General features: G+C 45.8%; 1 protein-coding gene across 1 annotated transcript in view; it reads right to left on the bottom strand.

Moving 5' to 3' along the window:
* Positions 1–12,010: 12,010 nt before the first annotated feature.
* LOC137508264 (excitatory amino acid transporter 1-like) overlaps positions 12,011–24,238 on the bottom strand; it is a 263,434-nt gene continuing 251,206 nt past the window's right edge. Inside the window, exon 12 of the transcript XR_011020480.1 lies at positions 12,011–12,096. The gene's annotated coding sequence lies outside the window, so the exon portion shown is untranslated. The remainder of the gene's footprint in view (positions 12,097–24,238) is intronic.

Below are 24,238 nucleotides of genomic sequence, written 5' to 3'. Positions count from 1 at the left end.
CGCCCACTGATCACCTGTCAATTACCCATCAATCACCCCCTGTAACTGCCACGCATCAGATCAGACTCTAACCTGCCCCTTGCGGGCGCCTGATCACCCGCCCACACCCTCAGATCGCCCGCAGACCCGCCCTCAGATCACCTCCCAAGTGCATTGTTTACGTCTGTTTTCCCCACGGATCACCCATCAATCACCCCGTGACCACCTGTCACCGCTACCAATCAGATCAGACCCTAATCTGCCCCTTGCGGGCACCCAAACACCCGCCCACACCCTCAGATCACCCTCAGACCCCCCTGATCACCTCCCCAGTGCATTATTTACATCTGTTCTCCCCTCTAATCACCCACTGATCGCCATCAATCACCCCCTGTCACTGCTACCCATCATACCTATCAGATCAGACCCTCATCTGCCCCTTGCGGGCACCCAATGACCCGTCCACACCCTCAGATCACCCTCAGACCACCCCCCCCCCCTGATCACCTCGCCAGTGCATTGCTTGCATCTATTTTCCCCTCTTATCACACCCTGATCATCTATCAATCACCCCCTGTCACCGCTACCAAATCAGATCAAACCCTAATCTGCCCCTTGCGGGCACCCAAACACCTGCCCACACCCTCAGATCGCCCTCAGACCCCCCGGATCACCTCCCCAGTGCATTATTTACATCTGTTCTCCCCTCTAATCACCCACTGATCACCCATCAATCACCCCCTGTCACTACTACCCATCATACCTATCAGATCAGACCCTCATCTGCCCCTTGCGGGCACCCAATGACCCGCCCACACCCTCAGATCACCCTCAGACCCTCCCCCCCATCACCTCGCCAGTGCATTGCTTGCATCTATTCTCCCCTCTAATCACACCCTGATCATCTATCAATCACCCCCTGTCACCGCTACCAAATCAGATCAAACCCTAATCTGCCCCTTGCGGGCACCCAAACACCTGCCCACACCCTCAGATCGCCCTCAGACCCCCCTGATCACCTCCCCAGTGCATTATTTACATCTGTTCTCCCCTCTAATCACCCACTGATCACCCATCAATCACCCCCTCTCACCACCTGTCACTGCTAACTATCAGATCAGACCCTAATCTGCCCCTTGCGGGTACCCAATTACCTGCCCACACCCTCAGATTGCCCTCAGACCCCCCCTGATCACCTCCTTAGTGCATAGCTTGCATATATTCCCCACTCTAATCACACCCTGAGACACCCATCAATCACCTCCTGTCACCACCTGTCACCCCCTAGCACACCTACCCATCAGATCAGGCCCTAATTTGTCCCGTGTGGGCTCCTGATCACTCAACCAAACCCTCAGATCCCCCTCAAACCCCTTTCCGATCACCTCCCCAGTGCATTGATTGCATCTATTCTCCCCTCTAATCACCCCCTGAGACACCCATCAATCACCTCCTGTCACAACCTGTCACCCCCTAGTACTCCTATCCATCAGATCAGGCCCTAATCTGCCCCCTGTGGGCTTCTGATCACCCGGCCAAACCCTCACCCGCCCCACCGCAGTGACAGAATTTTTTTTTTCTGCCCACTGCTGGTTGCTACGACTTAATTGTGGCTGAGACCAACCATTATGCCACATAATACGCAACCGCCAATCCAAGAAGCTACCATGCCCAGCCTTCTTCGGTGGAAACCACTCCAAGTTTCCGAACGCAACATTTTTTGGGGCCTTCTCCTTAACATGGGTCTAGTAAAAAAAGAATGTATTACGGTCTTATTGGTCTACGCACCCAATACATCACATGCCCATGTTCTCTGCTGCCATGTCCAGGTCACGATTTGAGAACATCCTACACTTCCTGTACTTCAGTGCCAATACAACCTGTCATCTAAGAGGCCACCCTGCTTATGACCGGTTCCACAAAATTCGGCCCCTCATAGACCACCTGTCATCAAAATTTGCAGATGCTTATACCCCTGAACAGTCATTTTGAGGCATTTGGTTTCCAGACCACTCCTCACGGTTTTGGGCCACTAAAATGCCAGGGCAGTATAGGAACCCCACAAGTGACCCCATTTTAGAAAGAAGACACCCCAAGGTATTCCGTTAGTATAAGATTTTATTTTTTGTCACAAGTTAGTAAAAATGACACTTTGTGAAAAAAAACAATAAAAACCAATTTCCGCCAACTTGTGACAAAAAATAAAATCTTCTATGAACTCGCCATACTCCTAACGGAATACCTTGGGGTGTCTTCTTTCTAAAATGGGGTCACTTGTGGGGTTCCTAAACTGCCCTGGCATTTTAGGGGCCCTAAACCGTAAGGAGTAGTCTGGAAACCAAATGCCTCAAAATGACCTGTGAAATCCTAAAGGTACTCATAGGACTTTGGGTCCCTTAGCGCACCTAGGCTGCAAAAAAGTGTCACACGTGGTATCGCCGTACTCAGGAGAAGTAGTATAATGTGTTTTGCGGTGTATTTTTTACACATACCCATGCTGGGTGGGAGAAATATCTCTGTAAATGGACAATTGTGTGTAAAAAAAATAAAAAAAATTGTCATTTACAGAGATATTTTTCCCACCCAGCAGCATGGGTATGTTTAACCACTTGAGGACCCACCCTTTACCCCCCCTTAAGGACCAGCGCTAGTTTGATTGATCTGTGCTGGGTGGGCTCTGCAGCCCCCAGCACAGATCAGGGTGCAGGCAGGGAGATCAGATTGCCCCCCTTTTTTCCCCCCTATGGGGATGATGTGCTGGGGGGGTCTGATCTCTGCTGCCTGCGAGTGGCTGGCGGGGGGGGCACCTCAAAGCCCCCCTCCGCGGCGAAATGCTCCCCCTCCCTCTCCTACCTGGCCCCCTTTGGTAAGCCGGGCTGCACAGGACGCTATCCGTCCTGTGCAGCCAGTGACAGGCTGTCTCCTGTCACATGGCGGCGATCCCCGGCCGCTGATTGGCCGGGGATCGCCGATCTGCCTTACGGCGCTGCTGCGCAGCAGCGCCGTACAAATGTAAACAAAGCGGATTATTTCCGCTTGTGTTTACATCTAGCCTGCGAGCCGCCATCGGCGGCCCGCAGGCTATTCACGGAGCCCCCCGCCGTGATTTGACAGGAAGCAGCCGCTCGTACGAGCGGCTGCTTCCTGATTAATTAGGCTGCAGCTGGCGACGCAGTACTGCGTCGCTGGTCCTGCAGCTGCCACTTTGCCGACGCACGTTATGAGTGTGCGGTCGGCAAGTGGTTAAAAATATACCCCAAAACACATTATACTACTTCTCCTGAGTACTTCTCCTGAGTACGGCGATACCACATGTGTGACACTCTTTTGCAGCCTAGGTGCGCTAAGGGACCCAACGTCCTATGAGTACCTTTAGGATTTTGCAGGTCATTTTGAGGCATTTGGATTCTAGACTACTCCTCATGGTTTAGGGCCCCTAAAATGCCAGGGCAGTATAGAAACCCCACAAGTGACCCCATTTTAGAAAGAAGACAACCTAAGGTATTTCGTTAGGTGTATGGTGAGTTCATAGAAGATTTTACTTTTTGTCACAAGTTAGTGGAAAATGACACTTTGTGAAAGAAAACAATACAAATCAATTTCCGCTAACTTGTGACAAAAAATAAAGGTCCTATGAGCACCTTTAGGCTTTACAGGGGTGCTTACAATTTAGCACCCCCCAAAATACCAGGACAGTAAACACACCACACAAATGACCCCATTTTGGAAAGTAGACACCCCAAAGTATTCAGAGAGGAGCATAGTGAGTCCGTGGCAGATTTCTTTTTTTTTTGTTTGTCACAAGTTAGCAGAAATGGAAACTTATTTTTATTTTTGTTACAAAGTGTCATTTTCCGCTAACGTGACAAAAAATACAATCTTCTATGAACTCACTATGCCTCTCAGTGAATACTTTGGAATGTCTTCTTTCCAAAATGGGGTAATTTGGGGGGTATTTATACTATCCTGGAATTCTAGCACCTCATGAAACCTGACAGGTGCTCAGAAAAGTCAGAGATGCTGGAAAATGGGAATATTCACTTTTTGCACCATAGTTTGTAAACGCTATAACTTTTACCCAAACCAATAAATATACACTTATTGGATTATTTTTTCTTTATCAAAGACATGTAGCACAGTAAATTTGGACAAATGTATATAGAAATTTTACTTTATTTGAAAAATTTAAGCACAGAAAGTTAAAAAAATAATATTTTTTTTGACAAAATTCATGTCTTTCTTGATGACTATAGTAAAAACTAAAAATCACAGCAGCAATCAAATAGCACTAAAAGAAAGCTGTATTAGTGACAAGAAAAGGAGGTAAAATTCATTTAGGTGGTAGGTTGTATGACTGAGCAATAAACCGTTAAAGCTGCAGTGGTCTGAATGGAAAAAAAGTGTCTGGTCCTGAAGGGGTTTTAAGACTGCAGTCCTTAAGTGGTTAATGAGTAATAAGGTACAGGGTCAAAACTAGCTAAATGCTAGGCTAAATACAGTACAATATCCTTATAGTAAACTCTGTTCAAGTAAACTTCTGGTATGGTAAACCCAGTCATCAGGTCCTGAGGTACAATGAATATACAATGTATGACCGTTTCAGATTTAATAAACTTTTGGCATTGTAAGTTACTTGGCTAGTTACCTAGAAGTTTAATATAAAGGGATTCTACTGTAGTAGAAAAATCAACAATCACCAGCCATAGCTTCTGCGTAGTAGTTTTCATCCATGCTGCTCTCCTTGAAATGAAAAGGGAAGTTTCTTTGTCTCCAAACTGTATTCACAAAGGCTAGCAGTTCCCTGCCTGCCTTTGTTTGTCGCCTTGACCCCCAACTGACCTATCCTAACTGCCTGGGGTCACCTTTCATCCTTCCAGGTCATGTGCTCCTCCCGCTTAGCTCCTCCTTGCTCTGGAGCTCACTTTCTTTTTATGTCCTCGCCTCCAGCAGGACTCCCGGTTATACCTTCGGCAGCTAAAGGCTCTTATAAGGTATGGAGTCTCAGCATTGGTGTGTTTGCTCCCAGGTTGCGCATTGTACTGCAGGTAAGCAAATAATGCAGAAGTAGGGAATCTATCCTTTGGGGGGTAGCATGGATGATCCCCCTAGGTGTAAGCAGCATCTGGGGGGTACGTCCATGTTCTCTTGCTCCCCCCTCCAAGGGGCAGTTGCGGCGCTCCCAGGTAACGACCTTCTGCCGGAAGTATTTAGATGGCGCTTTCTCGGCGGCCAGTGTCTGTTTAGACTGACAAGAGGAGAAGCCATGTTTGGGCTGCCTTTTGTGGTAGGTTTGGCACATGTGTTTGTTGAGGCTGAGCAGCAGTGACAGTTATTAGGTGTATATATAGATATGTACTTACTGAAGATATAAGTAAATATACATACAGTATATTTAATATTACATATATATAGTGTGTGTGTGTGTGTGTGTGTGTGTGTGTGTGTGTGTGTGTGTGTATATATATATATATATATATATATATATATACACACCCAGATTTACATCATTGGAGCCTATAGGCACAGATGTCCTGGCACCCTAGGCTCACTTCATGAACCTACGAACACCCACTGAACTGCACCACAAGGATGCTGGCTAAACCAGCTGTCAGGCCTAGTGCACACCGGAGCGTTTCCGCTGCGGTTTGCGATCTGCTTGCGGGTGCGGATCCGCTAGGGTAATGTATTTCAATGGGCTGGTGCACACCAGAGCGGGAGGCGTTTTGCAGAAACGCATACTCCCGGGCTGCTGCAGATTTTGGATTGCGGATGCGTTTCTGCCTCAATGTTAAGTATAGGAAAACAGCAAACCGCTCTGAAAAACGGCACTTCAGAGCGGTTTGCCAGGCATTTTTTGTTACAGTAGCTGTTCAGTAACAGCTTTACTGTAACAATACATGAAATCTACTATACCAAAACCGCTACACAAAACCGCAAAACGCTAGCTGAAACGCTGCAGAAAAATAAGAAAAAGCGTTTCAAAATCTGCTAGCATTTTGCGGATCTGCTAGCGTTTTTTGGTGTGCACCAGGCCTCACTTCTGCTTTACTTCCCTTGCCCATCATAGGTAGCTACAGGTGCCCCTTAGTATTAGGTAGCAAGAGCTATCCTGAGTATTAAGTAGTTAGAGGTGACCCCAAGTATTAGGTAGCTGGAGGTGGTTCTGACTGAAGGGAGATCTGGTCAGTGGAATGCCAAGACCCAGGTGAGTAACCTCTCATTTACACTCTGCTTGGGACTCTGCATAGGAAAGGAGGGAAGGAGGCACTAGGAAAGAAGGGAAGGAGGCACTTGGAAAGGGGAGTGAGACGCCTTTCCATCATCTGGCGCCTGTAGGCATAAGCAGGTGCATACAGTGCCTTATGGTATATATATATATATATATATATATATACATATATATATATATATATATATATATATATATATATATATATATATATATATATATAGCCAAGGGATGAGCGGCACAAGCCAAATTATATGCAATACTATGCAAAGCATGCATGCAGCACTGGAGATCCCCAGTCTCCATTAGAAATATATAAATACAGCGGGGCTGCAGCACACAACAGGAAAACAGTGACAGGGGCTCTTGGTTACGCTTTAACAAAGCTCACCAACTGCGCCAAACTGTCCCCATCCTATAGACCCATCCTATAGCTAAATCCTACAGACCTGGGAAAGAGTATAGATGCAACTGAAATTCTCAGCCATTTCAGAGATCAGCTAAATCTAGAACAACTCAGCCATCAGGAGAAACTAATAAGTCTTTTTGAAATGAGGCCTGTCCAAGACATTCCGGTGAGTGCAAGACTGCTCCATTTTGTCTGGGCGAGAAAGATAAAAAAAAATTCTTGGGTGCATATGCGTTTCGCAGGTTTGATCCCGCTTCATCAGGCAATAACTGAGCAATAGCATATGTGGTCAGTAGAAGAGGTGCCTGGCTCTTCTACTGACCACATACAGTATGCTATTGCTCCGTTATTGCCTGATGAAGCGGGATCAATCCTGCGAAACGCGTTGCATATTTGGAGTTCATAAATAAAATATATTAACTGTCTTTACTACAGTCGTTGTGTGTCTACTTGGAGGAAGTAAGTCCACCACTATCTCCTCTATTTACCAAGAATTTGGCTTGTAAGCTCATTTAGCTTCCTTTTATCCTTTTGGCGCCTCTGTTCTCCTGCATAAATTTTCTATCCCAGTGGGACAAAAGGAGTATGATTCAAGAGATTTATATCCCAAGAAGAGCGAAAAAGTATTTTGCCTAGTCGATGGGCAGTTACAATCTAAGCAACGGTCTCTTTCAAACCGATTGGAAAATAGTAACCATGGATGGCAGTGGTGTCGGCTGGGGCGCAGTGTTTGAAAATGACATACAATCGAGAAGAAGGCCTAGTCTCCAATGTATTGGAACTAAGAGCGGTGTACCAAGCTCTCCTTCACTTCCTTCCTCTTCTGAATGGAAGTGCGGTTTTGTCAAGAATCGACAATGTGGCAGCAGTCTCATATGTCAAGAGACAAGGTGGAACTCACAGTTCAAATCTCATGAAAGTAATGTACCCAATCATGATGTTAGCACAGGACAATCTTCTGGATCTGTTTGCAGTGTACTTGCCAGAGAAGCAGAATGTACAGGCAGATTATCTGTTGATACACAAACTGAACAACAACGAATGGTCGCTTCACCTATCTGCTTTTCAGCTGCTGATAAATAAGTGGGGGAAACCAGTGGTGCTCACCGCCAGGTCGTGATCACGCTTACGCGTGGATTCACGACCATTTTGACGCATTACGCCTCGGACGCGCTAAGCCATGAATAGCGGAAATGCGTCAAACTATGCGGAAGTGACACATTGCAGGCCAATCAGAGTGCCCCAGCCAGACCCTAGCAACCAATCACAGGAGGGGAGCTATGCCCTCCCCTCCTGAATATAAAGCGGCGGCCATGATGGAAAAGCTCTGTCCTTGCTAGACTGTGGTGCTGAGAGCATTATCTCCAGGCCATTGTTGTTTGAGCAAGTGCATTTATTGTGTTAAAAACAAAGCGTTTTTTTTTTTTGCTAACACTGCTCTTATACTGTACACAGTTAGCTAGTCAGTGAGTGATTGCTGTAGTTAGTTGTAGTCAGTGTAGTGTAGTAAGAGTGTGGGAGTCTAGTGATTATTTAACTGTGTGTAGTGCAGGCAGGTTCAGTGCTGCAGTGTAGTCAGTGTAGTGGGAGTGGGGATTATCTGTGTGTAGTGCAGACAGGCAGGTTAGTGCAGCTGCAGTGTTCACTTGCATATTCCAGTGACAGTTATACACTTGTACTATTTGCAGGCAGCCAGTCACACCGCCGGCGCCGCCACTCTCTGCCAGCGCTGTTCATTCATTCTGTCAGTGACCTTGTGCCGTGCCCAGTGCCCACTGCTCGCTCGCTGGCATATGAGCATCTCATTACACAGTGTGACATCCTTGTGTGCCCACTGCATCCTTTAGTGACCTAGTTGTATATCCAGTGCCCACTGCTGTGCCCACTGCATCCTTCAGTGACCTTGTACTGTGCCCACTGCATCATTCAGTGACCTAGTTGTATATCCAGTCCCCACTGCTGTGCCCACTGCATCCTTCAGTGACCTTGTACTGTGCCCACTGCATCCTTCAGTGACCTAGTTGTATATCCAGTGCCCACTGCTGTGCCCACTGCATCCTTCAGTGACTTTGTACTGTGCCCACTGCATCCTTCAGTGACCTAGTTGTATATCCAGTGCCCAATGCTGTGCCCACTGCATCCTTCAGTGACCTTGTACTGTGCCCACTGCATCCTTCAGTGACCTAGTTGTATATCCAGTGCCCACTGCATCCTTCAGTGACCTTGTACTGTGCCCACTGCATCCTTCAGTGACCTAGTTGTATATCCAGTGCCCACTGCTGTGCCCACTGCATCCTTCAGTGACCTTGTACTGTGCCCACTGCATCCTTCAGTGACCTTGTACTGTGCCCACTGCATCCTTCAGTGACCTAGTTGTATATCCAGTGCCCACTGCTGTGCCCACTGCATCCTTCAGTGACCTTGTACTGTGCCCACTGCATCCTTCAGTGACCTAGTTGTATATCCAGTGCCCACTGCTGTGCCCACTGCATCCTTCAGTGACCTTGTACTGTGCCTACTGCATCCTTCAGTGACCTTGTACTGTGCCCACTGCATCCTTCAGTGACCTAGTTGTATATCCTGTGCCCACTGCATCCTTCAGTGACCTTGTACTGTGCCCACTGCATCCAGTGATTTATTACTAGCAACATGTCTGGCAGGGTTTCGCGGGGTGAGAGGAAAGGGAGTTCAATTGCCTCAGCCACTTCTGGGACTGCTCCACGTCCAGGGAGAGGACGCCCAGCTGTACGTGGTCGTGATGCAGCAGAAAGGGGGGCAGCAAAGCCTGGGCCGAGTCAGCGGACGCCATTGTCCAAATATTTTAAAGTTTCTGGTCCCCGTGTGGACATCATGACTTCCTCCCAGACCCCTACTGTGAGCACCACTCCAAGCAGCAGCAGCAGCAGCAGCCAACGTCCCACGCTTGTTGTGACATCCACCCCAGCACCCACTGGTCAGCAGCCCTCCCAGGATGACAGCGTTCTGTCCCTCAGTCCGGCTTCTGGGAACCTGCTGATGCAAGAAGCTCAGGACTTACTGGGGACTGATGTGGCAGAGATTGAGATCGGGCCACAATCACAAGCGTTGTTGAGTTCTGGTGATGAAGAAGAGGGGTCTGTGTCTGGGGATGTAGGGACAGAAGAGGAGGCGGGGGAGTCAGAGGAAGAGCTGGATTATGATGATGCTGCTGATGATGACGACGTTGTGGACTCTAACTATGTGCAGCCTGCTGAGTCCGTGGAAGAATGGTCAGAGGCAGAGCAGGATGACGAGTCACCTCGGCCTAGGCAAGGATATCGCCATATGTCAGGCAGGGGCATCGGCAGCAGTGGGCGTGGAGGAAGTAGATAGGACACTGCTTCAGCCGGCACCACCACCATGCAACCCCCGGCAACTACTACCACACATTGTTCCGCTGCACCCTCTGCTAGTGGGGGCCGCAGTAAATTAAAGTCACCAGTGTGGGATTGCTCTGAGGAATGTACTGATGACAAAAAGGTATAGGAATGTACTGATGACAAAAGACAGTTACTACCTGCCTAGTGCCTACCTTGGTTAATTTTTTGGTGTTATGGTACTACTACCAGTAAGTTGCCATGGTCCTCCTTCTGAGCTGCTGAACTGACCGCCCGCTTTGTCCTCCTGACTCAGTCGCTACTACACTCTGCGTTCACACTGCCCGGGTCACTGGGTGCATTTATTTTTTTGGCCAGCACTATGACGCTGTGCTACTACTACTACCACCAGTATGTTGCCATGGTCCTTCTGTGCTGCTGCTGCTGCTGAACTGAACGCCCGCTTTGTCCTCCTCCTGACTCAGTCGCTACCACGGTACCACCAATGCACTCTGTCTGCGTTATCACTGCCCGGGTCACCGGGTGCATTTAATTTTTTGGCCAGCACTATGACGCTGTGCTGCTACTACTACCACCAGTATGTTGCCATGGTCCTTCTGTGCTGCTGCTGCTGCTGAACTGAACGCCCGCTTTGTCCTCCTCCTCCTCCTGACTCAGTCGCTACCACGGTACCACCAATGCATTCTGTCTGCGTTATCACTGCCCGGGTCACCGGGTGCATTTAATTTTTTGGCCAGCACTATGACGCTGTGCTGCTACTACTACCACCAGTATGTTGCCATGGTCCTTCTGTGCTGCTGCTGCTGAACTGACCGCCCGCATTGTCCTCCTCCTCCTCCTGACTCAGTCGCTTCCCGCTGCTGCACTCTGCGTTCACACTGCCCGGGTCACCGGGTGCATTTCATTTTTTGGCCAGCACTATGACGCTGTGCTGCTACTACTACCATTGCCATGGTCCTTCTGTGCTGCTGCTGCTGCTGAACTGAACGCCCGCTTTGTCCTCCTCCTCCTCCTGACTCAGTCGCTACCACGGTACCACCATCACGACACTGTGCCACTACTACTACCACCATGGTCCTTCTGTGCTGCTGCTGCTGAATTGACCGCCCGCATTGTCCTCCTCCTCCTGACTCAGTCGCTTCCACCAATGTACTCTGTCTGCGTTCACACTGCCCGGGTCACCGGGTGCATTTAATTTTTTGGCCAGCACTATGACGCTGTGCTGCTACTACTACCACCAGTATGTTGCCATGGTCCTTCTGTGCTGCTGAACTGACCGCCCGCATAGTCCTTCTCCTGACTCAGTCGCTACCACCACTGCACTCTGCGTTCACACTGCCCGTGTCCACTGACAACTCTGCTGCGATGTCATTGCTAATTGCTGCAAAAAAAACAAAAAAAAAATTACAAAAATCTCTCTGGGGCCTTTTTGGCGTCAGCCACTCATCCTCCTCCAGCGGTACCTTCGCCGCCAAGTGCCATTGGAACTCGCCTTCACCTCTTTGACTGCTTAACGCATATATCCCTTTTTAAAACCACTTATTACCAATTAATAGCCCCATTTAAAGTGTTGATTTCACTTTAAAATCCATTTTCTCTAGAAAAAACAAATTTTTGGGAATTTTTTATGTTGAAGTTATGTTGCCCCTTATCACCTCGATAATCCATGCAATTTGGGGGATTGTAGCATGTATGGGGGCTTTGTTATTAACGTTAAAAGAAAATCCGCCTCCGGGCGGGAATCCACGCTTGATTACGCCATTCACGGCAGAAAATCCGCGTGGTTGCGTGGACGCGGACGAAAATCTTTTTTTTTTGCAACCACGCGGATTGCCGAATTCGTGGATGAGGCACATCCGAGCATCCCTGGGGGAAACTGCAAGTAGACCTTTTCGCCTTACCCAAAAATCACAAGATTCCTCTTTTATTATTCGAGGTTCCCAGATCAAGAAGCATTGACAACAGATGCTCTTAATCAGAACTGGTGGTTCAGGAAAGTGTACGCATTTTCTCCAATACTTCTGATATTCAGATTTCTCCTCAAGGTGAGAGGGCACAAAGTTACAGTTCTGGCTGTCCTTCTGTATTGGCCGGGAAGGCCTTGGTTTCCTCTCCTATGGCAACTGAAGACAGAAGAGTTAATCCTCATGCCAAAAATACCAGACTTATTGACTCAAGGGACACTCCTTCACCAGGACCCTCAACATCTACACCTGATGGGTTGGCATTTAAATGGGCTAAGTTATTAGCTGCAGGATGTTCATCTAATGTGGTTAATACCTTATTAAAAGCAAAAAAAACCCCAAAACCCACATCTGCCTCTTATAATAGAGTCTGTAAAACCTTTGTGCAGTTTGCAAATACTTCAGGATTTGTGATTAATAATATTGAAGTGTATAACTTGTTGTCATTGTTACAAAAAGGTCTTGAAATGAAATTGTCATACTCTAAGTTAAAGGGAGCCTAAACTGAGAAGGAAATTGATTCTTCCTTTTAAAATAATACCAGCTGCCAGACTCTCCTACTGATCCCGTGTTTCTAATACTTTTAGCCACAGCCCCTCAACAAGCATGCAGATCAGGTGCTCTGACTGAAGTCAGACTGGATTAGCTGCATGCTTGTTTCAGGTGTGTGATTGAGCCACTACTGCAGCCAATGAGATCAGCACGACAGCCAGGCAACTGGTATTTTTTGAAAGGAAACATCCATATCCCTCTCAGTTAAGGTCCCCTTTAAAGGGACACTTAAGTCAAACCAAAAAAATGAGTTTTACTCACCTAGGGCTTCCAATAGCCCCCTGCAGCTGTCCGGTGCCGTCGCCGTCTCCCTCCGATCCTCCTGGCCCCGCCAGCAGCCACTTCCTGTTTCGGTGACAGGAGCTGACAGGCTGGGGACGCGAGTGATTCTTTGCGTTCCCAGACACATTAGCACCCTCTATGCTGCTATATGGTATATGATATATGCTATAGCAGCATAGATGGCGCTATTGTGGCCAGGAACGCGAAGAATCACTCGCGTCCCCAGCCTGTCAGCACCTGTCACCGAAACAGAAAGTGGCTGCCGGCGGGGCCAGGAGGATCGGAGGGAGATAGCGAGGGCACCGGACAGCTGCAGCGGGCTATTGGAAGCCCGAGGTGAGTAAAACTCATTTTTTTTGTTTGACTTAAGTGTCCCTTTAAGGAGGCATGTATCTGCAGTTGCTTCAATTTCAGGTATTTCTTGGTCTTCTAATCCATTAAACAGTTTTTCAAAGCAGCAATCAAACTGAAGCCACCTGTCAAACCTCTCTTTCCCAAGTGGGACTTACCTTTAGTTTTGAATTTTCTAACATCATCACCAGAGTGGCAAAATGATTCTGCTTCATTACAGAATTTGACAATGAAAACTGGAGCAGTTGTTTTCAGTGCAGCAGATTTGGGCGCAGCACTGAGTAACTTTGGCCCAGTCAGAAGATGGACCTGAAGTTACATATAAAACACTATAATTCGGCCTCCAGCTATTGCTGGTAGCCAAATTACATCATTCCCCACTATCCACGGCAACCTGGAGGGGGAATAGTAATTAAAGACGCAGGGAACTTGTGCAGGAGCAGGATAAGCCATACCGGCTGTATCCTGCGCCCAAGTCTCCCGGCACCGATTTGATACGTATGCATGAAAACAGCTTTTTTTTTTAATCACTATTACTTCAGGCAGGAGAATTTCAGAGTTACAGACTCTCTTATGCAAAGAACCTTTTCTGGTATACTATGAAGACAGACTAGTTTTGCATCCAGTCCAATCATTTCTTCCTAAAGTTACTTCAGTATGCCATTTAAATCAAGAATGGACTTTACCAAGCTTTAAGTCTTCGGAAGATCCTTCAAAGCCACACTCATATTTACCTTCAACGGTTAAAGCTTACATTGAAGCAGCGCAAAGTTTCAGAGACACTGATTGTCTGTTATTCCGAAAGGTTACAGAAAAGGAAAAATGGCCTCTACAAGGAAATTGACTAATTGGATAGTGTGTTTAATTCAAAAGGCTTATAAGTCAAATGACTTGCAGCCTCCCCAGGACATTATTGCCCACTCTACAAGAAGTTTATCTTCATGGGCAGCCTTAGGAAAAGTCTTTCTAATGACTGTACATAAAGTGGCCAATTGGTCCTCAGGTCATACATTTCTTAAGCATTATTGTGTAGATCCGGTGGCGTTGTCCACAGTGGAGTTTGGGAAAAAAGTATTTTCCTCCACTGTTTCTTACTGCTGTGTGACCATTTTATTTTTTTCTTACATTATATATCATTAACCCATTCAGGTTCCGTCGTTTTCACGTGAGAAATGTTCACCTCCCATTCATTAGCCTATAACTTTATCACTACTTATCACAATGCACTGATCTATATCTTGTTTTTTCCACCACCAATTAGGCTTTCTTTGGGGGGTACATTTTGCTAAGAGCCACTTTACTGTAAATGCATTTTAACAGGAAGAATAAGAAAAAACGGAAAAAATTCATTATTTCTCAGTTTTCAGCCATTATAGTGTTAAAATAATACATGCCTCCATAATTAAAACTCACGTATTGTATTTGCCCATATGTCCCGGTTATTACACCGTTAAAATTATGTCCCTATCACAATGTATGGCGACAATATTTTATTTGGAAATAAAGGTGCATTTTTTTCCGTTTTGCATCTATCACTATTTACAGGTTTACAATAAAAAAAAAAATATAGAAATATTTCATCTTTACATTGATATTTAAAAAGTTTAGACCCTTAGGTAAATATTTACATGTTTTTTTTTTTTTATTGTAATAGGTTTTTTTTTATAGTAAACATTTTATTTGGGTAGTTTTGGGAGGGTGGGAGGTAAACAATAGATTTATAATGTAAATGTGTGTTAATTTTTTTTTAATTTTTTTTACAGGTGTAGTATTACTTTTTGGCCACAAGATGGCGGCCATGAGTTTGTTTACATGACGTCACTCTAAGCATAACATACGCTTACAGTGACGCATCGGGAAGGAAACGGCCAGAAAAGGCGCAGCTTCCGAGAGAAGCTGTCGCTTTTTCAGCGGGGGAGAGGAATCAATGATCGGGCACCATAGCCCGATACATTGATTCCCTGGCTACCGAATCTGTGGCCGGGAGTGCGCGTGCACGCGCGCGATCGGCCGCGGGAGCGCGCGGTAGCGCGCATGTTTCCTGGACGTAGAAACTACGTCCAGGAACCAAAATAGGTTAAATTGTGTGTTCAGCATCCCTTTAGTTGTTATTGCCCAATAGTACTATGTGGACATGGAAAATACCAGGGAAAGTGGAAAACTGTATAATCACCTTGGGTAGTTTTCCTTTCCTGGTGTTCCTCCATGTCAGCAGACGGGCCCACCCTATCCTGTCGGCTCGTACTAGTTACATAGAATGTCAGTATGGGGTAATCCTACACTATTAACAATTTAGGACGTCCTACTAGAGCAAAGGGAGGCGGGACTTTGGCCAATAGTATGCGGACATGGAGAAACACCAGGTAAGGAAAACTACCAAAGGTGAGTATACAGTTTTCTGGTTTCTACTGGCCTTTACAGATAGCGGACAAAATACAGCTGGTGCGCGGGGATACAAGGACGGTGAGTGAGAGGAATTGAGAGTTTAGAATGGAGACACAGACGCTCATGTTGCTCTGTGGCTGTGACTGCAACTAGTCAGCCCACCAAGAGTTTCCAGCAGCTGAGCTGTGTAATCACCTGTGTAGTGTAAGAACTATAGATGGTGGAAGGGGAGGAGTAAGGACGACAGAGATACAGAGAGACTGAAACACCAAATGCCAGATGTGCTTATGGAGCTTTTGTAATGCTTTGCGCCATTCAAGACTGGTGCAAGCTTCCGAAGGACTGTACCGGGTGAAGTGAAGTGGTTACTGAGCAGTGTGGAGATCAATCACAGTGTCCCCTGCTATGTTTTCCTTCATATGGCTCTTTTTGCTCCTTGTGTCTCCTGTTTGGCTGCTTGACTCTTCGGTCAAATGCCAGGCATCAGCATGTATGCTGGCAGGAATGCCGCTATGTTTGACCCGGAAGTGAGGGGAGGTGGAAGTCATCAGTCCACACTGCACACTGCCCATCTTATTGACTGTGCTCTTCCATACACTCCTATGCTTCATTTTAGTACCACTGAACAAGTTTGAACTGGCTGCTTGTGCTTGATGGAACATGCCCAAACATGTTATTTATTTAGCCTGAAATCCAGAACTGTGAGTGCTTTTAACCACTTGAGGACCGTAGGCTTACACCCCCCTATTGACCAAGGCTATTTTTTGCAATTCAGGCCACTGCAGCTTTAAAGCCTTGCTGCAGGGCCTTACAGCTCAGCACACAAGTGACTCCCCCCCCCCCCTATTTTCTGCCCACCAACAGAGCTTTCTATTGGTGGACTCTGATCGCGCCCAGGATTGTTTATTTTTTACAAATATTTGTTTTTTTTAAAATAAATAAACCTATTTTTTAATTATTTTCCTATCCATTCCTCCCTCTGCCAGCCTATGACAGCAATCGGCTGTCGAAGGCTTCAGCCTATGACAGCGGATCGCTGCTGTCTCCCCCAGGGGGACAGCCGTGTCACACGGCTATCCCCAGTACAGTGCTGCCATGGATCGCAGCGCTGTACACAGTAAATAGACAGCAGTTTCCCCATCTAACAGTCTCCTAGCAGCGATCGCCGCTGGGAGACTGATGGCGGAGCAGAGAGCACGTGATCTCCTGCAAAACCCTGCCCTAGGACTTGACACCAATTGGCGTTAGGCGGTCCTGGGACTGCCACCACGTTCACGCCCATTGGCGTTACGTGGTCCTTAGGTAGTTAATGTGCTTTGTAACTGCTCTTAATACTATATACAAATTGTTACTCTAATTACAATACCCTCTATCATGAATTCCAGGGGAATGTCAATGGATTATTTAGACTGTTGTAACACCTTAAAGAAAATGTATCATTTCTATGTAAGGATGGGTTTAAGAACTGTAATGCCATGAATGTGGTTATTGATACCAGGAATGCCTGGAAACTCCAAAGTATGTGATAGTTGTAGAAAGGACCTGTAGAAAGTAGCCTACCACAGAAGAACATGCCAGCACCAGCCAAGTTCTGCCATGAAAAGAAAACTTCTTCCAAATGCCAATTCCTCTGATGATAATAGTGTTTCAAGGTATGAGAAGATTACCCACTTAAAAAGTGTCTATCAGCATCCAGCCACTCAAGCATATTGACAAATAGTATGTTAATGCTTTGGGATGAACTGCTGAAACCAATGTTTTCTTCTTGTAAAACTGAATCCATTTTTGTAGTTACCATATACTTAGAAAATGTAGAATACAATTTATATTAGGCACTGTCATATTTTTGATGTACTGGTAGTAATTCGGCTACATTTGTCCATAGCTGGCTTTTGTGAAATGTTATTTGTGATATTTATCCAGTGATCCTCTGGGACAAGACTCTGAGATATCCACGCCCTTCAGTAAATATTTAAATTCCTCTCCTATAAGAGAAAGGTTGTGAGACTCCCTCCTCAGTTTGAAATATTTCCTGCGCAACGAAGGCAAGAATAAAGGTTGCGCGGCATCCAAATCTACCATTTCTAGATGGATTAAAGAGACACTGAAGCGGAAAAAAAATTATGATATTATGATTTGTATGTGTAGTACAGCTAAGAAATAAAACATTAAGATCAGATACATCAGTCTAATAGTTTCCAGTACAGGAAGATTTAAGAAACTCCAGTTGTTAGCTCTATACAAAAAAGCCATTAAGCTCTACGACTTTCAAAGTCGTGGAGAGGGCTGCTTTCTGACTTTTATTATCTCAACTGTTATTGAACTATTTACTTTTTCTCTGCCAGAGGAGAGGTCATTAGTTCACAGACTGCTCTGAAAGAATCATTTTGAATGCTAAGTGTTGTGTAATCTGCACATATTAGAGAATGATGCAATGTTAGAAAAAACACTATATACCTGAAAATAAAAATATGAGAATATTTTCTTTGCTGCTAATCTTCTAGTAATTATTCATAGTACACAACCAATTCATTATATCATATATTTTTTTTCGCTTCAGTGTCTCTTTAAGAAGGCTATTAGTATGTCTTATTCTTTATTGGACTTGGAACTTCCATTGTCCTTCACGGCACATTCAACTAGAGCTGTAGCATCTTCCTGGGCACATAGTTCAGGTGCAACCCCGGAGCAAATCTGCAGAGCTGCTACGTGCTAAAGTTTTACCACTATCGTTACACACTAGAGACTGGATGTGTTATCGGAACAGCAGGCCTTTGGTCGTAAGGTTTTGAAGGCTGCTACCCGCCCTGAGGTTTGATTTCTTTCTTATCTCGGAGTCTTGTCCCAGAGGATCACTGGATTAAACAATAGTTACTCACCGAGTAACGTTCTTTCTAGTGATCCTCTGGGACAAGAGTCCAACCCTGTCTGGGGTCTAAACGAATTGATCTATGCATATGTATGGGTTGATTCGGACGGTAGAGAAGTGTATATATATATATATATATGTATGTGAGAGAAAGGAATGGTTCTAGACAGTTATTTAATACTGAGGAGGGAGTCCCGCGACGTTTCTCTTATAAGGGAGGAATTTAAATATTTCCCGAGGGGCGTGGATATCTTGGAGTCTTGTCCCAGAGGATCACTAGAAAGAATGTTACCTGGTGAGTAACTATTGTTTTTGTATAGTTCTCCATGCACGTGTCAACTTGTACTCCACGTACGACCTGAACCCATTTTGATCCTAAAATGAAACTAAGAGGAATAAGGCCTCGTTCAGATTATATGTGCTGCCGTACGCATTTTGGCAGCGCGTATAGTGTGCGACCCGCAAGAACGGTAGATGGGCATAGACAGCTCTTCTACTGTTCCCATCATATGCGCTGCGCAGCAGTGCGATGCACTATCGCACTGCTGCATGCATTTTTCGGGAGTGACTGCAGTTTTTTGTCTGTGACTGCAGACTTTAGTAAATGGGAGCATAGAAGCACAGATGGTGTGCAGTTGTAGCCATCTGCGATAAATGATTTGAACAAGGCCTTAAAGTGGCCACACACGATACAATAAAATGATCCGAATTTACAGTAATTCGATAAAAACGATCGGATCTCCCGAAAAAATTGAAAGCTTTTTTTCATTCGACTGAAAAATCCGATCGGATTTCCTGTTTTCTTCAATTTTTATCGATCTGGAATGCCAGATATTTTTCTTCAATCCTTCTAAAGATTGTATGGTGTGTGTTAGATTGTCAATTTATTAATATACACACCCTAGCAATTTTGTTAAAGTTTCCAATCATTTTTATCATAATTGGGGAAAAATTGAACATAGGTGTGTGGTACATTGGTCATATTTTTGAAATGTTACAATCCGTAAGAAAAATTGATTGCAATTCTTAAATTGAACAGATATTTAAAAAATTGTATGGTGTGTGGCTACCTTAAGAGTAAGAAGGAGTGCAAAGTAATTTAGTGATTTTTTTTTCAAAATGTTAAAATTAATGGTTTTTGAAAAAAAAAATATTTAATGTTAGAGAAAATTTATTCTAAATTTTGTAATTTCTCACACCAAATTAACCGCTTGAGGACCGCAGTGTAAAACCCCCCTAGTGACCAGGAATTTTTTTGCTAAAATAGCCAATGCAGCTTAAAGGCCTAGCTGCAGGGCCGCACAACTCAGCACACAAGTGATCCCTCCCCCCATTTTCTCCCCACCAACAGAGCTCTCTGGTGGGGTCCGATCGCGTCCCCCAATGTTTTTTTTTTTTTTTTTGTAAATATTTTTATTATTTATTTTTTTAATAAAAATGCTTATTTTTTTATTTTATTTTTACAACCCTCCTTCCCTCCCTCCCCCAGCCAGCCAATCACTGTGATCGGCTGTGATAGGCTTCAACCCATCAGCGCCGATTGCTTCTTTTCCCCCCAGGGGGACAGTCCCCAGTACAGCGCTGCCTTAGATCGCTGTCCAAGAGGCTAGCCCCATAGAAGGCCCAGGGCCGGCCCGCTCATGAGGCGGGGTGAAACTTTTGCCTCAGGCAGCAAAGTTCTAGGGGCGGCATCCGCCCATCCGTGGGTGCGGGGGTGCCGGCCGCCGAGCTGGAAGGGTAGCTGCCAGGACATGGGTATTGGGCCTAGCGGTGGGGAGGGGGGTCGGACCCCCCCTGGGTCCCCCGATCTGCGCTCCCCTCCAGCTTTAAATGTAGCGTAAGCAGCCGACAGTAAGAGGCACATGCGGGGGATCACTCACCTTCCTCGTTCCAACGTGCGCTCCACTGACGTCACTTCCTGCAACGCCGAACACGTATGGCCGGCGTTGCAGGAAGTGACGTCAGTGGAGCGCACGTCCGCCGGGCTGTACTGCACAGGCGCAGAACTACTGCGTACAGCCCGGATGACGTCCGATGACGTCAGCGCGCCCGTGTGGGACGCAGAAGAGCCTGTCCTTGGAGCGCAGAAGAGCCCAACCTGGCAGCCGGCCTGGCCAGGTCGGGTCGGCCACCGAAGACGACCGGGAGCCTCTGGAGCGGCGGCGAGGGCACCTCCTGCCTGCCACGGGCTGGAGGAAGCCCCAGGTAAGTGGATATGGATTTTTTTTTTTCAAGGCGTCCCTGAACCTTCCCTTTAAGTTTACCATTTCAGGATGCAGCAATTTTGAATGAAAATAATTAAAAAAAAACAATATGTCATAACTTTTGAATGGCAGGCTGAAAGCTTTTTTTTATTATTTCTATGCATAACTCTATAAGAAAGCTAGATGCTCCAAGGTTCATCAAAATAAAAAAACGTCAGTCAGAATCAGTGGCTTATACGCATTTCGCGTTTTCTCCTAGGTGATATTTTCACACCTTTTTCAACCACCAGCAAGCAAGAAAATACTCTTTTCACCAACTTTTGGAAAACTTGCAAACCGTAAAATGCTGAAAAGTTAATTTATAGAGAAGATGAAAATTATCTCCTAGGTGATAACTTAGGAGAAAAAAGTAAATTGCATATGGGCCAGTGTGTTGATTTGACATGACATGTCCCTGTACAAGTTTCAGGCAAGGTCTGCTTCAGTGTTAACCTCTTGAGGACCACAGGCTTACACCCCCCTAGTGACCAGGTGATTTTTTTACAAATCAGTGCTCTGCAGCTTTAACAACTAGTTGCAGAGCCATACAACTTATGCTGCATACACACTTGCGATAACGATCGTTCGTAAACACCAATTAACGATCGCTCGTCCGACAATTGCATAAAGTTCTTTCCGTCGCGATCAGAAGCGATCGTTAAGGAGAGCGAGGAAAGTGCAATCATTGCACGAGCGAATTTTCCAACAAGTTGGATCCTATCGCGCGATCATCGCTGTTAAAGAAAGGTGTGTACAGCAATCGCGCGAGAACGATCGTTACAGAATGTAGTGCGCAACCGCGCATATAGCTGGAACCTACGTATTTCCAGTGTATTGTGTTTGGTAACGATCGTTCTGTGAGAATTAAAAAAAAAAAAAAAAACATCAATCTTGCTGTTAATCCAAATGTTTTGTAAAACATTAATTATGTCATATCAGTGTGCGCATGCAACCATTCTTCACTGATCGTTCGTTTCTGCAATAACAATCGCTGCGCTACATTCTCAGTTGCCTAATTTGCATTTACTGCTCTGCTCTGCTCGGCCAACTATCGTTCGGCGCGGAACTATCGTTCCTAACGAACGATCGTTATCGCAGGTGTGTACGTACCATTAGCACACTAATGAATTTTACTTCCTTTTCTTGCCATCAACAGAGCTTTCTGTTGGTGGCATCTGATTGCTGCTGTAACGTTTGTTTGTGTTTTTATTTTTTTCTTGTAACGATCGGTGTCAGCACACAGAGAGAATCTGATTATTGGTGATCTGCAGTATCACCAAGAATACAGATGTATACCCGATTATTAATGATCTGCAGAATCCCCAATAATACAAGTAAGTGTTTTGGTGCAACAGTAGGCTATCTCCCGTGGGGCGGGAGACGCAGAAACTATGAGCATGGACCACCTGAGGAGCAGGTGGCCTTTGGCTGTGTGGGAACTATCTCCTAGGAGAGGGGATAGAGATAACCTGGGAGCCAATGATTCCCTGCTATACTGGGAATCAGACTATACTGCAGCCAGAGGACTCTCTGAGGAGCGAAAGTCCTGGTTGCAGCAGACACCTGGTGGAATGGTGTTACTGCTAGTACAGTTAGACTGAGCACTCAGGGAGAGTGACAGCTTGGGTGGTCGGGCAGGCCAGGTCGGCAACACAGATCAGGTACAGAGAGAGACAGACTGATTCGGTAACCAGGTACAGGCAGGGTCTGGCAACAGGTAGGCAGATATGCAGAGGTACCGAATCACAAAGCAAGAGAAAGGTTGACAGAGCAAATGGTCATAACATATAAGTATAACAAAGTCCTAGACTGGGGTGTGAGTTCCTTGGTCTCGACACCCTGGAACTAGTCTTGAGTATAACACAGCAATGACACAGTATCCCTAAGCTTGAGTGTGTGGTCCTTGGTCACAACACCCTGGAACTGGTCTAAATGATAACACAGCAATGACACAGTATCCCTAAGCTTGGGTGTGAGGTCCGTGGTCACAACACCCTGGAACTGGTCTAAATGATAACACAGCAATGACACAGTATCCCTAAGCTTGGGTGTGAGGTCCGTGGTCACAACACCCTGGAACTGGTCTAAAGTATAACACATCAAATGACACAGTATCCCTAAGCTTGGGTGTGAGGTCCATGGTCACAACACCCTGGAACTGGTCTAACATATAACACAAACGTAATCTGGCTAAGTGTGAATTCCCAGGTCCTCCTGGTTCTAACACACTGTGAGATCTGACTGGTCTGAGTGCTCACACGTTAGTATTCGCAACGGCAGACAACCAGCAACTGACAGGCAAGAAGTATATATAGTGCAGCCCAGTCCCACTCAGCCAATCACCCACTGCGCTGGGATCAGCTGATCGTCCTGATCAGCTGATCCCTCTCCTATTGGCATAAAGGTCCTGCCTCCTGGCGCACGCGTAGCTCTCCATCTGTGTGCACTACTAGGCTCATACAAACCAGACGCATGCTGCTGTGCGGAAACCGCCGGTCTGAACGCGGAAACAGCCGCCCCGCTGCCAGACCGCGTGGCGGTGTCTCCACAATCCATTACATTTCTTTTATTATTTTTATTGCTAATTTATTTTATTTACATTTTTTATTTATTTTTTATTTTCCCTCCCACCCTCCCTCGATCTCCCCCACAACCAATCACAGGAGATCACCGCATTAGCCTATGTGAGGGATCCATTTTCCTGCCACTCGAGGGGACAGCTCAGTGACAAAACTGTCCCCCATACAGTGCTGCTGTAGATCCCAGAGCTGTACATGTACATTAACCACTTAAGCCCAACTGGACGAGATTTCTCGTCCAGTTGGGCTGCGCGCCCCCCCGCGGGTCCCCCCCGTGCGCGCCCCCGCTGCTGGCCGCTAGCCCACCGATCAGTCAAAGGGATTATAAATCCCTTTCGCTGATCGGACCCCACCGGAGAAAAGCCGACAGCGTCTCTTCAGACGCTGCGGCTTTTCTGAGCTCTGGTCTCCTTTCTTCTGCCTGGGAGCGAGATCGATCGCTCCCAGGACTTTTTGATTCTGGCCATCTTGTGGCCAAATAGCAAATTACACCTAAAAATAAAAAGTTTTAAGAATAAACCTATAAATATATTAAAAAAAACCCGTTTACCTCCCACACCAAAAAATACCCACATACAAGTTTAAATTAAAAAAAAAAAAAAAAAATTACAATAATAAAAAAAAAACAAAAAACATAAATAGTTACCTAAGGGTCTGAACTTTTTAAATATTCATGTCAAAGGAGTATATCAATATGATTTAATAAATTATGGGCTTCTAAACAGTGATGGACGCAAAACGGAAAAAATGCAGCTTTATTTCCAAATAAAATATTGTCGCCATACATTGTGATAGGGACATAATTTTAACGGTGAAATACCCGGGGCATATGGGCAAATACAATACGTGAGTTTTAATTATGGAGGCATGTATTATTTTAAAACTATAATGGCTGAAAACTGAGAAATAATGAATTTTTTCCATTTTTTTCTTATTCTTCCTGTTAAAATGCATTTACAGTAAAGTGACTCTTAGCAAAATATACCACCCACAGAAAGCCTAATTGGTGGCGGAAAAAACAAGATATAGATCAATTAATT

The sequence above is a fragment of the Hyperolius riggenbachi genome, chromosome 1 (genome assembly GCF_040937935.1).
Source record: "Hyperolius riggenbachi isolate aHypRig1 chromosome 1, aHypRig1.pri, whole genome shotgun sequence".
In the NCBI taxonomy this organism is placed as follows: domain Eukaryota; kingdom Metazoa; phylum Chordata; class Amphibia; order Anura; family Hyperoliidae; genus Hyperolius; species Hyperolius riggenbachi.
This window is presented reverse-complemented; position numbering and strand designations above follow the sequence as displayed.